The sequence below is a fragment of the Alligator mississippiensis genome, chromosome 3 (assembly GCF_030867095.1).
Source record: "Alligator mississippiensis isolate rAllMis1 chromosome 3, rAllMis1, whole genome shotgun sequence".
In the NCBI taxonomy this organism is placed as follows: Eukaryota; Metazoa; Chordata; order Crocodylia; family Alligatoridae; genus Alligator; species Alligator mississippiensis.
In genome coordinates, this window is record NC_081826.1 from 121,950,773 (window position 1) to 121,958,190 (window position 7,418).

Here is a 7,418-nt window from a genome sequence, read left to right on the forward strand (position 1 = left end):
CGCCCCGCCGCCTCACAGGGGTCGCCGTGGCAACCGCCCGGGCCCGCGTTCCGCCTCGCCCTGCCCCTGCAGCGGGCCAGGGAGCGTCTCGTGTTTCCTTCCCCTCGTGATTTCTTCTAGCCCGCTGGTCCCTGAGCAGCTCCCCTCCACGCAGGGGGCAGAGCAGCGCCAGCCTTGCTTTGGCTCTAGAGGCAGCAGTTCGTGCCCATGCCAAAGCCTCCCCCTCACACTTGACCCAGTTGTAAAGGGGACTCTAGAAGGCAGGGTAGACTCGCCCCTTCTAGATAGGGTCGTCAACCCTCCGGGATTGCTCTGGAGTCTTCAGGAATTAGACAGTCATTGCCGAGAGTCATGCAGGGGTCAAAAAGCATCCCCTCTGCACTGCTCCCGTGCAGCGCAGAAAACAACTGAGTATGCGGTATGGTGTGTTGCAGACGTGTCTCCTGCACCACATACCGAACAGCCGTGTTCGTCTGGATGCGGCCTGGAGGTCCTTCCAGCCCTACTTTGTGAGTTTGTAAAGCGCGGAGAATGTCATGGCACGGGGTAAGGCAGTAGAAAACAGCATTATTTTTTTTTAGTACACAACTAGAATATGAATGCAACGCATATGCCTATGTTACCTAGTCAATCTGGTGAACAAACAAGGACTGCTAATTGTTTGGGTAATATACAGGCACATTGCCAGGGGCAGGTATACTTACCTCGTCTCTTATCTGCCAATGTAAAATGAACTTATGTTTCTTGCCATCACTCCAAACCCACTGTCCTGTCTGACAACATTGTTAATGAATTGAACCCTACAAAGAACTCTTGATTGCCGAAGCTTGTGTTGGGGGGGATGTGAAATGCCCTTCATGAGAGACGTGTAAAATGAAAGAATGGACAATCCCACAAACTGTACAGATGTAAGGTACTGTAACAGCATATATGGTACCTCCATTAGTAGTCAGTTCAGTATTTTTATAGTAGTATTTTGTCGGGTTATATCATCTCTGCTCGAGGCAGCTAGAGGAAAGTTAAGTCTTGTTTATTGTTACTTGCAATGTTGCAAGAAATCATTTCAGTTACATTAATGGCGATTACAGTACCTATGAGGGCTGCGTGGAGAGGGGGAAGAGGGTTATGTGTGTGGATGAACAAAGTAATGTTGTTAGGGGATAATGGGTGCTAAAGGTGAATGGGGTTGGTCAAGTTGGTGAAGGTCAACTGGGGGCTGAAGATGGCATGTGTTTGATAAAAGATGGACAATATTGAGAATAGCAAAACTATGTTTGAAATTATACTTCCTAGAGTAGAACCTTAAATTAATATTGCGCTCAGCAATTTAACGTCTGAGGTGATATACATATTGGCCCTTTTCTAACAGTACATCTCTCTGGAGTATCCTTACGTTGTCACTTTTTATTGAAGTTACCCTGGACAGGATTGTAAATCTTACATTTCATTGTGTGAATATTTTCCTATTATCCTTTCAAGTATATTTCTGAATTTTTAGACATCAGTTTGCATATTTTTGTCTGTTCCTTACCTAAAGGCCAACTTATCACAAAGGACTGTTAAAGGTTTTTATAAATGTGTTCATTTTACTTGACCACAGCTAATTGATTTTAGCTCTTTGATTTTATTCGGCCATTACAGAACAGTGACCCTGGTCTGTTATATACTATATGTCTACATAGTGTCAAACCCTGGGACCCTGACTTGAGGCTTTTAGGTTCTACTGTAGTACTGAGTTTAAAATAGTGGTTTTGTGTGGTTTCATGGTGGGAAAACTGGTTCTGACCCATTTGGTTGAAAACATGAATATGGAAACAAATTTCACTTGCTTTGTTGATTCATTTTCAATCTGTAGGCCATATATAAGGATGTATATCCAGCCTCTTCAAATACCCTTTTCTTGTAGGTCTTCATCAGATGTAAATGTAACAGAGAAAAAGTCACAGAGGTTAGCAGTCAACACTTCCAAACTGCAAGGTCAGCCTCTGAAATCCACTTGTGATGTTTTGGATGCAGTTACTCCTAGAGTGTAAAGCAGCAGACCAGAGGAGCATAACCATTCAGCTCTGGTCAGTTCACCATCTACTGCATTGGGGTACAGGTCCTCCACCTTTCCTTTGTCTACTTGTGATGTCGCAGAACTTTTGTGACTTGGTCTGATGCAAAGTAGTAAGGCCTAGGGAGGGAGAGCCTGATTACCATGAGCCAGGCACCTAATTCATCCAGCCTGGGAAGGGTGGTTCACTGGGTCTTACAAGAGTGTTCGGGGCTTACCTTGTCACATGAGGAAGAAAAAAAGCTATGTTGCTCCAGGGATGGTGTCTGGAGAGCAAGATTTTTTGAAGCTGCCCCCACTAGCTGAGAATCAGACAGTGAGCTCTCATGAGGAGGAGGATGTCTGTGGAATATTTGTGAAACTCTCCAAACTTCACTACAAACTGAAGGATCCTCTGAAGGAGCTGTTTTATCAATGTGCTTGTGAGGATGAAGGGGAATGTACGTGCATATAATCTGGATATATGGGGTCTGAGGGTGGCTTCAAAACTTTTTTCTGCTTTTGGGAGAGAGATGGAAAATTATAGGCTGTGACAAGCTCAGGGGATCCACCTCTCAGCATCTTATGCCTCCTTGTGGTCAGACTTATCTGCCCATGCTACCTGGCCTCCTTCACCTTCTGCCTCTTGCCTGCCATGACTTGATCTTAAGGTATTTAATTGGGGAGGCTGCCTGCGTGCCTTTCTTCTCTGTCCAGCCCTCAGGGCTCCTCTGCTCCCAAGGCTCAATCCTCAGAACTCCTCTGTCCCCAAACTCTGTGGGATGTATTTCTCCTTTAAAACAGCCTCAGTTGTGAGGCTATAGTCATAGCCTCCATCCACCCCCATAGCCACACTTCTGCCTCATAGTGGTCACTCAGTTTCAATTCAGAGGGGTCCCCTAATTCCAACCCTGAACGTGGCCTCTCAGACCTCAAGTCTTTGTCTGGGCTTCAGCTTCCTGACTTGAGCCCTTTGGTCCAGCTGCACCCTTCAGCCATGGACCTCTGCCTCAGACCCTAGGCTCCAGCCCTGTCTTGCTCTCTATACCAGCCCCTTGGGGCCCCAGAACCAGGAAAGGCTGCTCTCGCTCTGCATTACCCTGGGGTCCCAGACCTTTATCAGGCTCTATGCTGGGTGCCTCTCAGGCTGCCTCATGGCTTCCACACCTCCACATTGCCACAACCCAGTCCTCCAGTGTTAAACTTAAAAACAGAAAAAATAACTAGAACACAAAGTGTTAGCCATCTGGTTGCAACTCATCCAAAATCCCTCAGGGCTGTAACAGTTGCCACAAGCCTCCCATAAGGATTGATTCCCCAGCCCACAGAGTACTTCCCCTGGTTCTCTAGCCCACAGGATACTTCATTTTCCCCTGGCAGCCAGCTCTATCCTCAGCTCCTGCCCCTGCAGCTTACAGACATAGACTGCCAGCCCTAGCCCAGAGGGTAGGTTTATATTCAACCAAGCCCTGTCCCTTCTGGTCACCCGACTTCTGCCTTTGAAATTGGGCCTAGGGGTTTCTGCTCAGGCTAAGAAGCTGTTTGGACTTCCGTGCCCAGCAGTTCTTCCTAGCGGTCCTAGGCCTTGAGGTCTGGGTTCTTGCTACTGTGGGCATTTGCACAGTTCTGCTTCTGTGGGCCACAAAAGTCTTACTGCCCTGCAGGTAGCTCCTAAATTGTTATAGGTAGCTGCATAACTCTTCTCTGGGCTTTCTTCTGGCACTTGCTCAAAATGCAGCTGGCCCTAGTTTAGCTGTCTCCTGTAGAATACTCTAACCTGCTGCTTTCTCCTCTTAAAGTAACAGGAGCTCCTGGCTCCCTGTTCACAGGAAAGTAGAGGATGGCAGGGATGTCAAGGAGGTCATCTGGTCCAGCCCCCTGTTCAAGGCAGGGTCTAATTATGTGTTGGACTCGGGATTAGAACCCAGGTCTCTCCAGTGAGTGCCCTATAGAACAGGCCAGCTACTTTATACAAAGAACAGCTTCAACAGGAAAGAATAAGAGAGATCTGTCTCGCAATACCCCTTGGGTCGGTAGTTAGGTAGTCTTTGGAGAAGTGGATCTACTTTCAAATTCCTGCTCCCTGGCATCTGGTGGTTTCCTAGGCTAGGGTACTGAGTATAAAGGTGGCCAGCATTGTCACCCTCACCTGTTTAATGAAAGGCCAGATCTTATTATGCATTCACCACAGGCAAGACAGATCGAAGAATGCTTAATTGTGAGTCATGCTGGGATTTAGGTGCTGAACTGATTGGGACTATCATTAGTCGCGTATATGCCCAGTAGAAGGAATTTAAGTGTCTAGGGAGTTTTAAGAGTCTCCAAGGTCAGTCAGGTTCCGAGTCCCTAAGTTTTGGAGTTCAGTGTCTAAATCTAGTCCTTTGCCACATACAAGATGAACTAAGATCTCCAATTTCCTTGACCCTTCAGCCTAAAACACCATCTTCATGAAATGTGAAAAAAGAAAGCAGTTCCATTCTCAGTTTTCTTGGTTAGAAGGAATCTCAAGGAGTGCCCCAAACAATTTGCACTTATTCCTTTTTTTTAAAAAGAAGCACCACTTTCAAATCCCGGAGAGAAAGAGGTACCCAGACCAGAACGAACCAACGTATATGAAACCTCTGCCCTCCGACAAGGGGTGCTAAAAAACATAGCCATTATTTAAGCAGTAATGAGGGGGTTTTAGTGACATAATAGGCCTGGTTTTTTCTTGAATCAGAAGCACTAATCCACTTTTCTCCCATACAGGATTATTAAGCAAAAAATGACTTGTTCAAAGATCCAGAGGCAGAAGTTTAATTACCTAATATAAACAATTAATCAGACACAGAGAGATTGCTATTTCCCTTTCATATAATGTTCAAGTGTAGCCACATTTTAATAATCCATATCTGATTGGCTCAGAGATCAAGTCTAGGTAAAAGCAATCCTTGGTTTGCTGTTATTTCATCAGGGGTAGCCTAAAAAGGTGTGGCTGTATTCTAATCTAATTCTTAATGGATGCTAGAAACTTTTTTAATACTATTTTGCTAAAGATTAAGAGAGCGTGTCTGAAGGGGATAACGTAAACATGGGAGGATTATATTTTAATAATATTAATCATGCCTATAAAGAAACCTGTAAGAGCATCTGAACAAATCCAATTTAACTTTTGTGGGAAGCATTAAACTTGAGACTTAAATCCATAAAACCCTTGTCAGATTGTGAGGGGGAGGGATTGGGAAGCCAATGACTTTGGAGACTGTAACTAAAAGAAAGCTCTGGTTTGCTAAAAAAGAAGATCCTCAATTCACAGAGATGAAACAATAGCAGGGGACAGACAATTGAAAATAGGAACCTGTATTAAGGTACTGCTTGGAACTTCAAGTGAGCTTGAAGTTTGAGAAGGGATGAAAAAAAATGGGGCACCTTTATTAGGTACTCCAGCCAAGAAAAACTGGGGGAGAGCTGTGATCATAGCTCTGCCCTAGCTCTGGACTATGCTGTCACCACTACAAGATCCCAGCCCCAGTGCAGCTCCCCACCCAGCTGCATGCCCTGCCAGCGCCCGTCCAACTGCATGCCCTGGCCCTGCACACTCAGAGCATTGCCGCTGCTGAGGTCTTAATGGAAACCAGTCGCAGTGATGTGGGCAGGGGATGCTGGGAAATGGAGTCTGGCCGCTAGCCAGATCTGCCCTTTTGCTCACCCCTGCACTAAGCTGTACTTCCTTTTCCTTACATCTGCTTTCTAGTTCACTGAATATCTAAACAGGAGAGGTAGAGTGTCCCACTCCAGCATACCCTGAAAGGTAAGTGAGAGAATCAGGCTAAAATTTCCTGTAACTCACATCCTGGACTGTACCCTAACTCCTGAGACCATAGAAGGAAGAGCAGCTACAACACCACTTTCTACTCTTCCATTTTGTGTGGAGTCCTCCCTCTTATTACAGCTCTAAGAAGGCCTATCTAAGTCAAACCCCACAGGTGAGATAGCTGGAGGAATGCATACTTTTCTCTGTGGATAATTAATTGTTCAACTTGTTCTTCTCTTCCACAGATCCTTTGTTTGATTGTCTAGATCAGTGTTAGAGCTGAGTCCGAACAGGAAGCCTAAACATCCCATGTTTGTCTGTCCTGGGAGGACTAGGAAATAGTTAAAATCTGAACCTACATTTACATCCAAATTGTGCAGCTTATGCCCTTCTCTGATCAATTCCAAAGAGCTATATGATGTGTATAGAGACCCAAACTAGATTGTCAACATTCTCCCCACCCTCATAATTAATATAACTAGCCAAATATTTACTTTTTTCCTCAGACCCAATGGAAAAAAAATTACAGAAAGTAACTGACTGGTCCCAAAACAAAGCAAAGAGCCATACTGCTATAAAGGCAACACCATTGCTCAGTTCAGAAAATGACTATGGGATAATTTAGCTACTTTCATTTCTGTCTAGGGAAAATCAGAGCTGTTAGCCTCTAACATATCCTCTGGATTAAGTGACCTTAACACCAAGTCTGCTACTTTTTAATTTTAGTGTCTTTATTGGCCACAGAATAAAAATGCTTTCTCTCAGAAGACCAGAACAGTTGTCCAATATAACACAGGCTGATCTGCAAACAGATCGCATTTCTATTCTAAACAAGGCAGGGTTTACCAAACCAGAAATTCTAAATGCCATTGTTTTTAATAGCAGTTTAATTTATATTCTCTCTTGCCTGAAACAGCATGTTAAGAACATGACAACACATTCATTTGAGGAAAAAAAAATCAGTTCCTGCACATATTTTTCAACTTTAGCCCTGGTATTGAGAATACTTTATTTAATGTATTAAGGAAAATGTACTGGTGCGTTTCAGAAAGTAACAGTAATTTTGAACAACACCATTTTGTGTGCAACAACCACTTATTGGATCATATCACTTCTCTACATAGTCATAAACAATGCATGCATTCAACAATGCTGCCATCAGTGTTCTCCGCTGCTGTGTAGTTTTCCATTCATTGTACACAAAATGGTTTTATTTCAAAATTGCTATTACTTTCTGAAATACCCTCATACCTGTGACATTGTAATGTAGTGATAGTGGCTTGCCTTTTCAAATGTTCAGTAGAAATAGATCTTTAAGCCATTTATAAAAATAGCTCTGTCCCTGAAGCTAGATAAAAAACAAACAAACCACAGACTGGGTGCATCTACATGACATTTACTGTTCAGTTGACTAATTAACTGCACAGTAAACATCTCAGCACTACACGAGCACCCGTATTAGGACATACAAAACTAACAAGTCCTACCCTGCTGTGGGGTATTTTATGCACAGCATCACATGTGTAGACACTAGGCCAGCTGACTGGGGCTTAAGGGTGCCTCAGTGCAGGGGCTCCCTTCTGGCTAGTC